Here is a 16,515-nt window from a genome sequence, read left to right on the forward strand (position 1 = left end):
CAACTCGAACCCGACACATTTTTACTGAAACTCGAATTTTAGCGTTTTTGGAATAGGAATGCTATCAATCAAAATCTTTATCTACCTTCAGATTGATTAGTTTTCTTTTAATTAAGAGTTCTGCAGTATTTTTAACATCTCAAGCACTTTTTATATAAATTTATTCATTTTATTACTTAATTAGTTGAACTTTTTTTTTGGTGTTTATGTTTGGCATAATTCATTATTTTATGAAGTTCAGGGTTCCCCCCCCCTTTATTTCTTTTCTAAACTTTTGTCACGTCTGGCAACTGTAATGCTTGGAAAATTTTATCTCCTTTAATTGATGATTTGCAAGATGTAAAAAATCGACTGCAGAAAAAATGACAAAAGTGTTTGGGACCAACAAAATCAAAACAAATTTTTGAAAGTCACCCTTTGGTGTGAAACCTTGAGAATAATACAATGGTCACATGTCAAGTACTTCTTGCGCATAGCATTTAAGTTTCATCCGCACCGCTTTTGTCAATCAGTCTGCCATTAACGTTCTTCGCCAAGTATGAAGCGGATTTTTTGTTTACATTTGAAGTTATAATTTTTGAGTCATTTTCTTTCCTCTTATTATGTGTTAACAGAGGAAATACTGGTGTGCTGATGGATGCATGCTTTAATGCGAAACACATGAGTGACTGTCATGATAAAATGTTTTCTTATTTTCCTTTCAACAATCCTGACTTGGGTTGATAGCTTTGGTATAGATTTTTTCCAGCCTTCGAAGTCGGTGATATGCTCCGATCATTTTGAAGAATTCATTCAGTGTGCGTCCATTTATTAAATATAGCTGTACCAGTAATTTGTTAGAAAAACTCTTCGAAGAAAAAGTAATCGGTAAGCGATTTGCCGTCAAAAACAATCAAACAAAATCGTGAGTGCATTTCTAATTTCCTTTATTCACATTTGATGAAATTTCTGATAATTTTGAATATGCTTAGAAGGTTTTAAAATGTGTACATGAATATTACATTGCATTTTTTTACAAAATCTTATCTAAATTTAATTAATGTAAGTAAATAAACTCCTGTTGCAAAAATAACAACTGCTATAATGCTGAACTTAGATGGAAGTGAATATTACTAGTTTTCTAATTACATTTGCAGATTTGTGATGGATTCTAAGGGAATTTATATCAAACAACTTTTTTATTGTTAAAAATGAAATGTCAATAGTTTATTGTATTTAAACTGAAATTGACTGTTATAATATCCTGTTATAACACTGTGCACCTCAGTGATTTCTGTTTTAATAAATAAAGGTCTTTTCATTGGAAATCAACTTCCATATCAGCATTTATTATATAATTTTTATTCCCAACTTCATTGCTACATGCATGTTTCACTTTTTTTTTTTTTTTTCTATTTCTTTAACATATCAATTTTGAATTATAAAATTCTGTGAAAGCATCAAAGTGTTTCTTTCTACTCCTCTTTATATCCTATTTAACTTCTCTCTCTCTCTCTCTCTCTCTCTCTCTCTCTCTCTGTATATTTATATATCATGACCTTATTTTTGTTTATTAGATTTACTGTATTGTATGTTTTTGTTTTATTTTATGATATTCATTCAATATACTTTTTTATCAAGGTAACTTTAGCATTTAAAAAAAAAATCATAAATGTTCTGCTTTAAAAGTATATTGTTCAATATTATGTTTTTATTAGTGATAAAAAAAAACTGTTCTTTAGTATCTAGGATGTTTCTGTTGAATAAAATTGATTTCATCATTTACATTGACATTCTTGTCATACTGTGTTCATATTATTCCTAAGTGTCTAGAAAAATAAATGTTTATAAATAGTAAATAGTTTTTTTGAATTAGTGAATCTTACATTGAAACATCCATTTGATCATATTTTTTCAAATAATTATCACATTATATATATATATTGTAATGTATAAATAAAAATTATGAAAGCATGATTTTGTTTGTTTTCCTTTAATGATTTCTACAAATTAAAATGAAATTATTGATTCATAAGTTGCATGGATTTAAAAAAGAGTATCTATACCTTTTGTATTTCATAATTTGAAATTGTAAACATAATTTATTCAATATATGCTAATTTGAGTTTCATGTTCTTTCCTCTGAGCAAACTGAAAACATCAAAGTCTGAATATTTATAAAAGTAATTACATAAGAAAAGAAAAAAAAATGTAATAAATTTATTAGCAAGCTTTAAAATATTAACTTATCTAAGAGTAATAATTATTTTTAAAAATAACTAACTGGGGTAACTATATTCATAAGATTCAACATTCAATAATATGTAAAAAAGAACATATGTAATTTTTCAAAAACACTGCCATAGTCATTTGTCAAAATGTATCCTTCGGATCAAAAAGGGGGGGATAGGGGAAAGGAAAGAATAAAGCGTCTGTTAATGAATTAAAAAGCGATGTTAATTAATTATGCAAAAACAATAATTCCATTGAAAATACTAATTAAAATTTCAATATAAGAAATAAAATTATGTAACTAAGAACATCTGGAGAAAATAATTCAAAATAATATCTTTAAAAAAATCAGAAGTTTTTAATAATTGATCGGCTAGCGTAATATTTACTAAACAATGGTTTCGTCAACGTTATTGGCAGACATCACGACATGCGCAGAACGGTTGAAAATTGAACAGAAGCGGTTTGTTTAGTACCCCACACGTGACCGTGAATTGACCCCATTTAAACTGAAAACAGCCTGTTCCTCTGAATCATCTTAGAACTAGACGCACTAAATTGGCGCATAAAAGATTAATCAAAGTCTGCAACCTACATGTACACAATTTCATGGTTATCTATCAATTAAGCATATCCTAATAGAATATCCGACTTTCGACGTATGTTAATGAGACTAATTTGGGAGAAACAATGTAAATAAGTTAAAAAAACTTGGAATAAAATGCTAATCAATAGTTTTTATTCTTACAAGATATAAAAATTAATAATGAAAATACATTAACTAACTGCAAAGTGTTAAAAAATGTTTTATCTGATCAGTCAGAACTACTATTGCATGGGAAATAGTGGTTCTATCTTCGGTATTTTATTGGGAAATGAAAATAGTGAGCTTATAACTTCTCCACTTTTCACTAAAACATAAACTTTACGCAGCTAAAAAATTAGCCTTTCAGCTGAATTTTGGTGTATGGTCGGGTAATACTGTAACAGTCTGATACTTTATAGAAATGTGCAAAAGTATTTGTATACAAAACTGATGCGGTCTATGAGTAGGTACTCGATATCAGTGTTTGGGCCAAATGATAATTTCCTCGACCTCATTCAATTGGAGTTATGTTAATTTGATACGAAATATTATGTAGATAGAGACTAGTTCTCCATCTTGCCTCAGCGACGCGATTAGCATGCGTTATATTTTTTAATAATATGAATATTGCCCCCAGTTGGTTGCTACTCTTTACATCAGGAAGCGATTCGTATACCACAGAATATCTGCTTTCTCTACAATAATTATAAGCCTTTTCATTCCTTTTCTCATCTACCTGTCAATCATTGCCAAAAGCATAACCATCATTGCATCTTTATCAATGTCTTTTAAGAAGTGAATTTCCTATATGGAAGCATATTCGTGTCAGTATCAGCTGCCGATCTTGGTGCAAAGGCGAGAACAGATACCTATAGTACCTTATTTCTTTCCTGAAGAATAAGAATTGGTTACCAGTTGTATCAGACTATTGGAAATGTACCGTTTAATTTGTTTAAACCAATTTTCTATATTTGACCTAATGTGGTGTCCCAGAAACCTTGATTTTTTCAGAAAATTTTATGAAGATGATAAATCCTTTTAAGCCCCTTTAAATTGTGTCTCGTATTACCAGGGAAGTAATTTGCATCTATAATATACACTGAAGTGCCAGAAAAACTGGTACACCAATCTAATATCATGTAAAGTTTCATGGAATTTATCTATAAAATTGGAGAAAATATTTGCGATTAAAATTATAAACTTTCCGTGACTTAAAGTTTTTTTTAATTGAAAATTGTATCTCGGGTCTTGTATAGTGTTTTCGTGTTAAGCAACGGCGTAATGAGGTTTAAGCTGCGGAGAAAGTAGACAAAAAGAAAGAAAGAAAAGAAATTCTGAATCACGCACTAACTGAACCAATCTCCTTTATGAGTTATTTTTTGTTATCCTTTATTTCAACGCTAGGAGTGCTGTAACTTCCTCCATAAATTCAGAAACGTCGAGGAGCTGCTCCAAAAATTCTGTTCCGAGGGGAAAATCTTCAGAATAGTAGCTTATTACGCTGATCCTCAAAAGCGATATTGTTGAGCCCGTTACTTTTTGACAGCTGAAAGATTGTTTTGAACTTATTTTCTTTAAGTTTAGATATGATTGTTGTTTGTATTGGATATATTTTGATTGTAATTTCGATTATTTATAAACATGACTAAAATATGAATGTATATAATTGATTTAAAATCAAAAATGATCTGGTAGCATCCGTTTTTTCGATTAATCTTAGTTAAATACGATGTTTTGATTTATACTTTCGATTATTTTTAAGCAATAAAGAAATGTGAATGTATATGATTAATTAAAAATGTGTTATATTTATATTTTGTTAATGCATAAAATCCAGCATCGGAAGTCTTAATGATTTAATATTAGCCATTTAAATTATTTTCAGTTATTTATTAATGCAATTTATAAATAATTGAAATTTGAAAAACTATTATCTTTCAATCATTTACAAATGTAATTATTTTGTTAATTAACATTTAATATGGGTGCAAAAATTGCGAGTTGTACACAATTTAAATATTTTGAGTCTTGTATAGCTCATCACATATTTTTGTTTGTGTAAGTGTCCTTGTCAGTTAAGCAGTTATAGGATTAGATAATAGTTCTAATTAATATTTATCTTTATTAATAAAATAACTTCTTATGAAACTTCCATGTTTTTTTCAGATCATTAAGCATATAATTTACATTTAGAAAGTTATACTATATTTACCTGATATATTTTGCCCATGTATTTTTATGAAGTTTACATATGTTGATAATAAATCTAATACACAACTATTTCCATGATTTAAAAAAAGCATTTCATTAACAGTTGATGTAAAGGGTGGACAAAAGATTATCCTCAGTTGTGTAAATACATTCCACATCAAACTTGGAATTGAATGCATGTCTTGCATTGAGCTAGGTAAAATTCATCTTGCTTTTGATTTCTTAAGAATTTTAAATTGTATTTGCTTATGAAAGTTATTCAAGGGTTTTATGGCTGAAGCGTAATAGAAAAGTCTTTTTATGACAGGATTTTTTCCTTGTAAAATTTGTTAAGGAATTACTTTTCTTCACTTGAAATTAAAAATGTTTATTAAAAAAATCTTTATATTGAATGTTAATGCATGTGTAAAATTAATGGATCTTTTTATCCTGTAACAACTATGATTTCATATACTGAAAAGAAAAGCACTGCAAACATTTTTATACAGAAAGAAAATGTTTGTATGATAAAATACCTTGTATATTTCATTATATCTGAGAATTTTTTTAAAGATAAATCTCACTTCATTTTTTAAAGATTTATATTTAATGATTATTAAAAGATATCCATCATATCTTGTAATGAAAACTTATTTGTATGTACATATAATGAGGCATATTTCACTATTAAAATTTGACTTCACATATTTTATGTGTGTGATTCATTTTATTCAAATAAATTCTCTTATACAATGAAATTATTAGAAAGGTCAGTTACATATCCTTAATATGGAATCTGGGTGAAATGAACAATGGCAAATACTTCTGTTTGTTATTCTTCTAAATTGAATATTAGAATAACTTTAGATTTTTTTTATTATTATTATACTAAACTGATTATATTCTAGATTCTTTTAATTTCTTTTCTTGAGTCAAGAATTTTTCAGAGGTTCAATATCGTGCATTTTATTTTAGATATATACATATATATAAGTAAGATATTTAAAAAAATTTAAACTTTTAGATAGTATCAAGTTCAGTCAATAATCAAACTTCTGGTGTGAGTAAATTGGGCAAAATTCAGCAATTTTTTTAAAAATACATTTGCATTTTTTATTGCATAAATATTTTGAACTATTCAAAATTATTTTAGATTTTTAAAGCGTATTCAATTTTAGAATTGAGAAATGGAGTTGCTATAACCTTTGTTGTAATCTATGTACTGAATAAATTTACTTTATATATGAATTTACAAATTGCAAGTTATAGTAATATTTGGTATGCTTAGTCATGATTATTTTTATACATTAATGTAATTTATAATTGTATTACTATATGTTACCTGCTTTAAAAATCTTATTTAAATTTTTCTAAATTAAAGTTATTTTTCTGAGATTTTAATCCATTATAGAATTTATACACAGGAAATTTTATTTTGCATAGAAAAAAAAAAGACATTTTAACACAATTCTGTAGCTTAATCCTTGCACAACTATCCTAATCATAACTTCAGGGTTAAATTTATTAAAATATTTTAAAGCTGTGTTTAAATTACATGCTTATACTTTGTATACAATATATATACACATGATATTTTGCATTACCAATTTCAATTAAAATCTGCTTTAAATTTCTCTTTCTATTCAAAATATATCAATCTTCTCTTAAATATCTATAGCATTCGAAAATCTTAATGTGTACATAAAAAAACATAACTAACGTAATAAAATACGCAATTAGCTGACATTAAATTATAGGTATCATCAAACTGACATTTATTTAATTATTTATTAATTTATTAATTATTTATTTAATTAAAAGGATTCTTGACCCAAAGATTCAATAATTTATTTTAAATATTTCTGCAAAATCTTGCTCCAGTTGTGTTTTAAAGTGCTTAACTTTTTCATAATTTCCTCTCATTCTTTATAGCAAAGATGTCAAACTCATATGTTGGGCCTGACCAAAACAAACAATGTTTATGTGGGAGACGAAAAAAAAAGTTTTCTTTTTGGAAATGTTGGTCTATTTAAAAAAGTCATATAAAGAAAGAACAAAACTGATATCAATGCTTCATTCCTTGCACGAGGCATCTGCAACTACCCTTATTCCTATTTCTGGAAATAAATTGTCAATAGTGATTAATTTCAAAATGATACAAGGTGAATCAGTAATCCTGGATCTGATAGAGAACTTATTTCATGTCAAGTGAAAATAATTGCTCATATCTATAAGTACTTCAAAACAGAGAAATAACTTTATATTTCTATTTTCAAACCTGTCTGAGAAATTTACATTCTATATCTATGGAGAAAATTTTTAAAAATGCAATAAAACAATACTTCTAAAGATTTTAAATCCTCAAACTTGTTTCGTTTTTTTTTTTTTTTTTTTTTTTTTCCACAACTATGTATATTTTTGATATCATTCAGTTTCTACTTAAATTGATCTGTTAAGGAATTTAACTAAAAATTTTAAAAATTACAGCAAAAACATCTTGTTTACAATTTTATTATATTCTGTTATGGCGACTGGGCCGTTAACATATTTACTGTGGCTCTGAGAGATAAGATATGTGATAATTTAAAAAAGAATTATTTGTTAAGATTTTTTTTTTCCCTGAAATTTTAAAAATCACTCAGTGACGGAATTCACAACTTATATGATAAATGTATACTTGCATACTTCTGAAAAATCTCGTCTAAAGTGTTGTATGTATACAATGCAATTAAAATTATTTTCATTATTATTACTACCACTGATTTTGCTGCACTCAAAAATTATTACTTCTTTCAATGTTCTGTATTTTTAAAGACGTTTTCTCATCTTGAGTGTTGAAGGAAAAGTAAATGAGTATATATATGTAATCTAATTTCTTAGCAAATTCAATAAGGTTTTATGTTACAAATATAAACATTTGTACAACATAATTTTCAATAGATGTGTTTGAGAATATATTTTCTAAAATTAAGTTATATTTCTGTTATTTGTTAGAATGCATACAGAAATTTCCTCTTAATATTTTACCTTTTTTATTTCATGTCATATCAATTAGATTAGTACAGTACATATAGATTTAATTATATTATACAGAAATAAGCAAATATTAAAAGTAATGAATCTTTTTTAATAAAGTAAGCCATTTTTAATATCTGCTTATTTTTGTATAATGAATTTAAAAGGAGGGAATAATTTGTTTACAGTAAATATATTTCTAGAGAATGTAGCATTTTCATAGTATTTAAAATTTTTTATTTCTTAGTTGTTGAATAAATTAATAGAATATACTAAGTGACAAATAGAACACAGAGTTTTGATTAAGTCAACTCATGAAAACATTTTTTGAACTCATCCTTCTTTGGTTTTAGCTTTCATTTTTAACTTCATTTACATTTACAAAAATTAACATTTACATTTCAAATCATAAAATCTCAGTTTTACATATTTCAGTAAATGTTTATATTTCAATCATAAACATTTCACTCATATATTTCAATTCATTCAATAGGTCAAAGAAAACTCAAAAGGCATGGAACTGACTATAACAAAAGTTCAGTAAAATATTATTAAAGAAAAAGGGACCATTTTTTGATCATGAATAATAAATGTTATCACTTCAAATCATTAGTTTTTCACAATTCTTTTAATATAGATACATTTAACATTTGCAAAAACATTTTTCAATAAGCAATTATATATAATATTTTCAATAATTAAATCATATGCAAATTTAGATTACATAGTAATTGTTAATTTTTATTCTCATTAAGACATAAATTAGGCTCTTATTTTAATTTTTTTAAAAACTGAATTAAAAATTAAAAGAAAAGGCAAAAAAGACCATCAAATTATGTTTGAATGAAAGTAAATTCTTATTGCAGGATAAGCAGTTAACTGTTTTATAAGCATCAGTTTGATAACAACTGATTTAACAATATTTTAATAATATGGCAGTAAAATGAAACATGAAATATTTCAATGATACAGATATCGAGGCCAAATATGTATGTATTCAAAACTGTTTAATATTATTTTATTGTTTTTCTGTAAAATGATAATATGAATAACTTTAAAAAATGTGCATGTCATTTCAATGGAGGTGAATAAAATTTGAATTATGTAACTGAGATATATGTATTTTAATATATAAATTTATTTTTCATTTATGAGATCAAAGACTCAGATTCATATGTATCCAGATTTCTTCATAATTACATTGTTAGATCTATATATTTCATATCACCAAATACCCAACTGTATGTGTTTAAAAATATTCCTTAAAAATGCATGCTGGCTCTGAAATATATACAAAAGTACATTAATCAAATCATATTTTTCTCTACATAAATAGAGCAACTTTCAATGGCTGCTTATTGATAATATAATACAAAAAAATATTTATTTGTTGTTACAGAAACTCCACCAAAACAAATAACATGGTATTGCATTTGGTATTTCAGGATACGTTTGTAAGTAAACTGCACTACTTTCAAATTAAGTTATATATTTAATTAAATAATAAAAAACGAGGCAATGATTTGGTTGACACGGGTGGGAAATCTATAATGTATTCTTTACTGGAGAAATAATTTTCGGGAGCATCATATTTTTTATATAAATCATGTCATCATATACATCATGTAACTTTTATATAAAAGAGCGTCATAATCTATTGTTATGTTTAGTTCAATAAAACCGTCCTAAAAATCAAAGGCAATTAATTACATTTCAGAATCATTTTTGAATATTCAGCATTAGCAATACTGCTCAGGAATCTGACGGAGAAATCACGTTGACTGAAAAAATTCCGTTTTCCCTAAACGTTTGAAAATCCCTATATTTTTCACTGTGAGAAAAATTTTGGTGCTCGCCCTAGAGTCTAGTCATAAATTCGGCATAGTCACTTTATTATAAGTACACGCTATTTCTCTGGCTTACGTGACGCCGTTTTGAATTTAAATGGCTTAGAAAGACAAATCATCACCCAATGTACATATACTTAAATTAAAATACATAAAATTCTACCTGGCATAAGTGAGTCATTTCTGAAAACACATTGAATGTTACAGGTACAGAGTTAAAAAAAAAAAACGTCAATATTTACCATTTTTGGCTAAAGTAGCATGTGCGAGATTTGGTAATGCAAGATGTTTTATATGTAGCATAAAAATATCAGACATGACACATTTCTACAGAAAATGGATTTCAACTTTTACAGAATCGAATTTTATCGCTCTTGCGATTGATTAGTCTTAGGTTACAATCCTACAATATTTTTAATAACTCGAGCACTTTTTGTATAAACTTATTCAATTTATTGTTCAATTAATCACACTTATTTTATTTCTCAATGTTTATGTTTTGTACAACTCATTAATTTAGGAGGGTTTTTTTTTTTTTTGTTTTTTTTGTTTTTTTTTTTTTTTTGTTTCAGGCCTTTGTCTTCTCCGAAATAATCAAGATATGATGTAGTATCAGATCGCATATATAACCCTATTTATGTACACCACTACAATTATTTTCAGCTGATATTCCCTACTTTCAAGTACTAGCCTATAAACAATCTATTGTTTGACAACGGATTCTAAAACCCTCCGCGCTTTTGCTCATGCATTAGGATGGGTTTAATTAGTCAAAATAGGGGTGAGAGGACAGATGAAAGGAGGGGATGTTTACATTTCACAATAAAATAAACTCGGATTATTTCAGACTGAATTAAAATAATACGGTTAGAAACGACACGATATTCACATACACGTGAAAAAAAATTAAACAAAAAAGTATCTAATGGGACGAAAATCAAGGTCAAAGAATGACGAAGAATTCCGGAAATGCGCTCATCCTTCCGTTCTCTCCCCTCAATGAGATAGAATCGTCGAAAAGTGGCCGTCTCAGAATACTGAAACGAACAGTACTTGCCAGTTGTGGCGAGTCTGTGAAACTGGAAATCTAAATTCACGTCATGATGTGCTTATATTATTAATTAAAAATATAGAAAAATTAGATGCAAACTGAGAAACGATTATCAATTTATGAAATCAACATTCTTTCAAAATAAATATAATACTTTATTGCAATATGGTACATTTGGGTAGGTTATATTATATTATTAAAAATATAGAAAAATTAGATGCAAACTGAGAAACGATTATCAATTTATAAAATCAACATTCTTTCAAAATAAATATAATACTTTATTGCAATATGGTACATTTGGGTAGGAAAAGCTGTATTAATTCAAAGTCATTGGCAGTATTTTCATCGAAAAGTTTTTTACTGACTATCTGTTAGAATGACATCAGCGTCTTCTAGTACATTAGCGCACTGCGCATCTCTGCAGTTTAAGTAGATCAGAGACCACCTCATTCCTTCTTTCTACAATCACAAACACTCATGCATCCTTTTTGAACAATTATAAGCAGTGTTATTAAGATGTTCCTGCGGAATTAATTTGGCTGTTGATGTGAGTGGGAACAGCACTTGCAAATTGTCTTTCATTCCCGCTGAACTTGCTTGCTTGTTCTGGTCAATATATCATAAATCAAATTTTCAATTTTTGCATCAATTATTACTTAAAAACAACGTTGACATTCTCAACAATTGATGAGGTTTAACCTTTAATTCGGTAAATAAAAGTTATAACCATATTTAGAATTCTTTATCATATTAAAATATGAAAAGTTATTTTTTTCCTGTCAAAGATTTTTTTCACAGATTGTTTCTACAATCGATTTGAATCCATTAAATGCTTGTTTTTACAATCGATTTGAATCCATTAAATGCTTGTTTTTACAATCGATTTGAATCCATTAAATGCTTGTTTTTACAATCGATTTGAATCCATTAAATGCTTGTTTTTACAATCGATTTGAATCCATTAAATGCTTGTTTTTACAATCGATTTGAATCCATTAAATGCTTGTTTTTACAATCGATTTGAATCTATTAATATCCTTGTTTAAACAATCGATTTGAATCCATTAAATCCTTGTTTCTACAATCGATTTGAATCTATTAATATCCTTGTTTCTAAAATCGATTTGAATCCATTAATATCCATCTGTCATATTTATTCAGATTTTAAAAAATTAGTATTAATAAATATAAAAAATTTCTTGAAGCGTTTTTAATACAGGATAAAAAATTATTTTTTTAAAATTACATTCTCTAATTTTTGAATGAGTTTTGTTGTAAACATGATGGGGAAAAAAAATTTTACCGTCTCCTAAAAGTTTTTAGTCATGCTATGCTTCTGTGGTGGTTTGGGATGATTCCTCCACTTAAAATGTTCAGAGCTTCAAGAAACGACGTTACGGCACTTTTAACAAGAATAAAGATTTATTTTATACTACAAGAACAAAACATAAAAATATTAACAGAAGAAGTTGAAGTAGCTCTTTCGTGCTGTGAAAGAAATATTAAGTTCTTGCCGGCCAGATTACATAGCGGGTAGTGAAACAGCAGTACCCACACTTCTACATCGGTGTCAATATTTTCAGAAATGATGTACTATCCAAATTAAAGGGTAATTTGTACATTTTAAGAAATGTTGAATAAGGGTCACCGATTTTTATTACTAATCTTGTGAAAATAGATTTAATCTTTTAGTAATAACAGTTTATATTATAACTTTTATTTTTTGTCAGATAAAAAAAAAATCCTTTACTTTACAATAGAAAACATTATGTACAAAAATAAAAGTGAAGATTTATATATATATATATATATATATATATATATATATATATATATATATATATATATATATATATATATATATATATATATATATAACCAAATTAGTAAAAATAAAAGGAATAAAAATAGAATTAAAAGTACAAAAAATTAAAATAAGAATCTGGCTTGAAGACTTTCTCAAGGGTCATCCTCAGGCAGGGATTCAAAATAAGGGATAGTAGCAGCATTAGCGCTCTCTAAATACAATTGTACTTTTTTAGTTTGATCCAGAAATAATTTTAGTTTTCTTAGATTGTTTCAGAAATAGTTTTTAATTAGAATTTTCATAATGCTTATATTTTTTATCAGCCATATTTAACTTGCTATTTATTAAACATAAGCTTTCAAACATCAATTTAATACTCTCAAATGTTTCTTCTGATACAAGATTTGATGTTACACCAAAATCAAAATAATGGCATTCTTCATTTTTTGCATTTTAAAATGCAAAAACGTGATCTTAAATCTAAAATATGCTGTTTTTATTTAAAAATGGATGCTTTTTGAAGTTGTATTGCATCTATTCATTTAATATAATTTCAATAATGAAGTACATATTCAGCGCAGAATTTTTTGTACTTTACCTTATGTATTGGTGAAATTTTCTGAGAAAAGCGCCTTTTGTAAGTTACTGGTAAAAAAATAAAATAAAAATTAAAAAGATCTAAAAAAATTTTGCGGTCACTTCACCTGGAGCATAAGTAGAAAATTGGTACAAACTTCCAAACAACTTCTTTTACGCACAGATAACAAGATTAAGACAGAACAATGGTGAAAGCAAATTTTGGTCCTACTTTCCAGATCTGCCCGTAGTTTATACGGAGCTTACTTGAATGAAAATTTATGAATAGTATTGCTTTATTATTGTTGAATCTACTAGAAAAATAAAACCAAGTTTACAATCGAATTCGATTTTCGAGTGTAAATATTGGGTTTTTTTGTGACTGCTATGTCATTTTTCTTTTTGATTGAAATTCCTATATATTTTCTCTGCATCTGTTATGTATTTTTTAATTTTACAAATTGGTGTTTATCAATTTGAACTGGAATGGCGGATTTTTAGTTTTTCATTATTTTCTGTTTTCTATCAAGAGTGAAACCCAACAAGATAAACAAAATGCATCTTCTAACGTCCTTAGTTTCACATGTTTTGGAATCTGGAATTTAATAACTTGTGGAGCTCTGCTTTAGACATATATATTCCATAAGTAATTTAGTTATTCTGAGTAAAATGACTATTGGTTGTACGTCTGTTATTGGTGAAGCAGTTCCTCAAATAGAGATTAGATACTAAAATACCTATTGGCTACTGAAAGTTGAAATTCCATTTTTGAAATTCTTATTAATGTACCATTATAAACTTTCTCTTAAGCTCTGACCAGTAGAACTATTTATACATTCTTTTCTATCTCCCTTGATTGGCTGTTGCTCTTTTATGGAATTTTTTGACGGTGTTTTGAAATTGCTGGCTGTCATTTTTTATTTAACTGATAGATCATAGTACTTGTAAAGAATGTTTTCAGTTAATTTGTATTTCTTGTCTGCAAATTTACTTTCATCTGTAGCATTCCTTAATTTAATATTATTTTCAGAATTTTTAGTTGTTCATCGCTTATATGAAAAATAGTATTGGCAGTGTTCTTCAGTTAACAGTAGATTTATCACAAGATACAGTGGTACTTGGCTAATTTGAAGCTAAGAACCCAATAAATATATATATATATATATATATATATATATATATATATATATATATATATATATATATATATATATATATATCCTAAAAATCAAATTAAGAAAAAGTTTATTTTTAGTGTTTAGCAATTTTAATAAATAATATATAAGTAATAATTAAACATTGAATGTTTTCAATAAATAAAGTTTGTTTAATTATGATCAAAAAGTTTTAATAATTTTGATAAGTTTAATAAAAAAAATGTAATTTTAATGAAGCAACAGTATGCGACACTTTGAAGGCGAAAACTAAGCTATAAAATACAAAATAAATATTACAGTTCATATATAATGTATTCAAAAATTTTATTAAAAAAGTTTTATTGATTTTTCGATTCAATGCATTCATTAGTATTGTACTTCAGTAATAAAATTATTGAATAAATAAAGTAACTCCTTTGTGGTCTAGGTTCGAGTTGGTATTCGAATTACTGTTTTTGACTAAGCAAAGTAACTCGTGCGAATATCTTGGAGTTATTTTGGTTGCTTGGATGTACAAAACTGCTAATTATATGTGTTTGAAGTTTTTTCAGTTATTAAATATAAAAGACTTTTGATTAATGCTGCACTCTTATAATAAAAATAAATATTAGGAAAAGATTGAAAGTCGAACTTATTACGAATTTGTGATGTAAGAATTTGACGGGCCGAGGTGGCCTGGTGGTAAGGTCTCGGCTTGTGAGCAAAGGTTCGAGTTCCGATTCCATCGAAGAACCGTCGTGTAAGTGGGTCTTGCACGTTAAATCCGTCATGCCAAACGTCCTCCCGCTGGTGTGGAGAGGGGGGTGCCAGCTCAGGTGCGTCCTCGTCATCTGACCGCGGTTCAAAATTACGATTATTCAAACAGTTGGGTGGACATGGAGATCAAGTGTTGCTTTACAACGGGACGTTAATATAACTAAACTAAACTAAACCTTGTAAGAATTTGTTTTGAAATGTAATCATACCGAAGCAAATTTCCCGGAATAATTTTATTTAAAAATATAAGCTATTTTTTTAATATCTATGCAATCTTTTAGGGAGATATTATTCAAGTCTATTTAAAATTTTATAATTTAAAAATGTTTTCTTATTATTGAATTTTTTATTTTAAAACATGCTTTTTTTTTCTATGCCATTAAATATTAATTCTGAGTACGTTTAGATAGTTATTTCATTGTGAATTAAAACAATTCGAAATTTCTGATAAAAATAGATCGTTAAGATACATATTTTCTGTAAGCTTTTAAAAATGATTCAAAACCATCAATCCAGAGAAAGAAATATATTCAAGATAGCTCAGATCTAAAAAGGAATTAAAATATTTTTCATATATAGATACTGGTAACATAGGGTATAAACATATTTTAAAGTTTTTAGTTTAGTTATATTAACATCCCGTTTGAAAGAACACTAGGGCTATTTTGGGACGGACCTCGTCATTTTGAACCGCGGTCAGATGACGAGGACGACACCTGAGCTGGCAGCCCCCTCTCCACACCACGCCAGCGGGAGGGGGTTTGGTCAGGACGGATTTAACGTGCAACAGGCCCCCTTACACGACGGTTCTTCGGTGGAATCGGGTCTCGAACCTGAAACCCTCCGGTTCCGAAGCTGAGATCTTACCACCAGCCCACCGCGGCTCCCAACCATATTTTTTAAAAAAAATAATTCAGAAATGCAGACAATTTTCCGTTTCGACTTCAAATTAATGAAGATGAATTGGTATCGTAAACAATGTTTTAATATTACGTCAATAAGAAATTCAGGGAATTTGCGAAAATTTTTAATATTGAAGGAAGAGTTAGTCAAGGTCCACTATATCCAAGTTAGAATGCTGCTATCTTTGTGTTTCTTATCTATGTAAATAAAATTAAAATGTCTAAAAGGTTTGTAAGTTATAGAAACCCTAAGAACAAAATAGATTCACTTCAAACTTTGTTTAAACTAATGAAGCATAAGAAAGGTTTTAATGAAAGTTTCGTCACAATTAATTAAATAATTCATTCAATTAACATATTCACTGTCAGCGAAATTTATAAACGCTTAATTTTACCGCAACTTCTACAAGATTA

At 27.4% G+C, this 16,515-nt stretch overlaps 1 protein-coding gene across 1 annotated transcript in view; it reads left to right on the top strand.

Moving 5' to 3' along the window:
• Positions 1 to 16,515, top strand: part of LOC129960336 (coiled-coil domain-containing protein R3HCC1L-like) — a 55,119-nt gene that overhangs the window by 15,408 nt on the left and 23,196 nt on the right. The gene's annotated exons all lie outside the window — the stretch shown is intronic.

Source organism: Argiope bruennichi, chromosome X2 (genome assembly GCF_947563725.1).
Source record: "Argiope bruennichi chromosome X2, qqArgBrue1.1, whole genome shotgun sequence".
Classification (NCBI taxonomy): domain Eukaryota; kingdom Metazoa; phylum Arthropoda; class Arachnida; order Araneae; family Araneidae; genus Argiope; species Argiope bruennichi.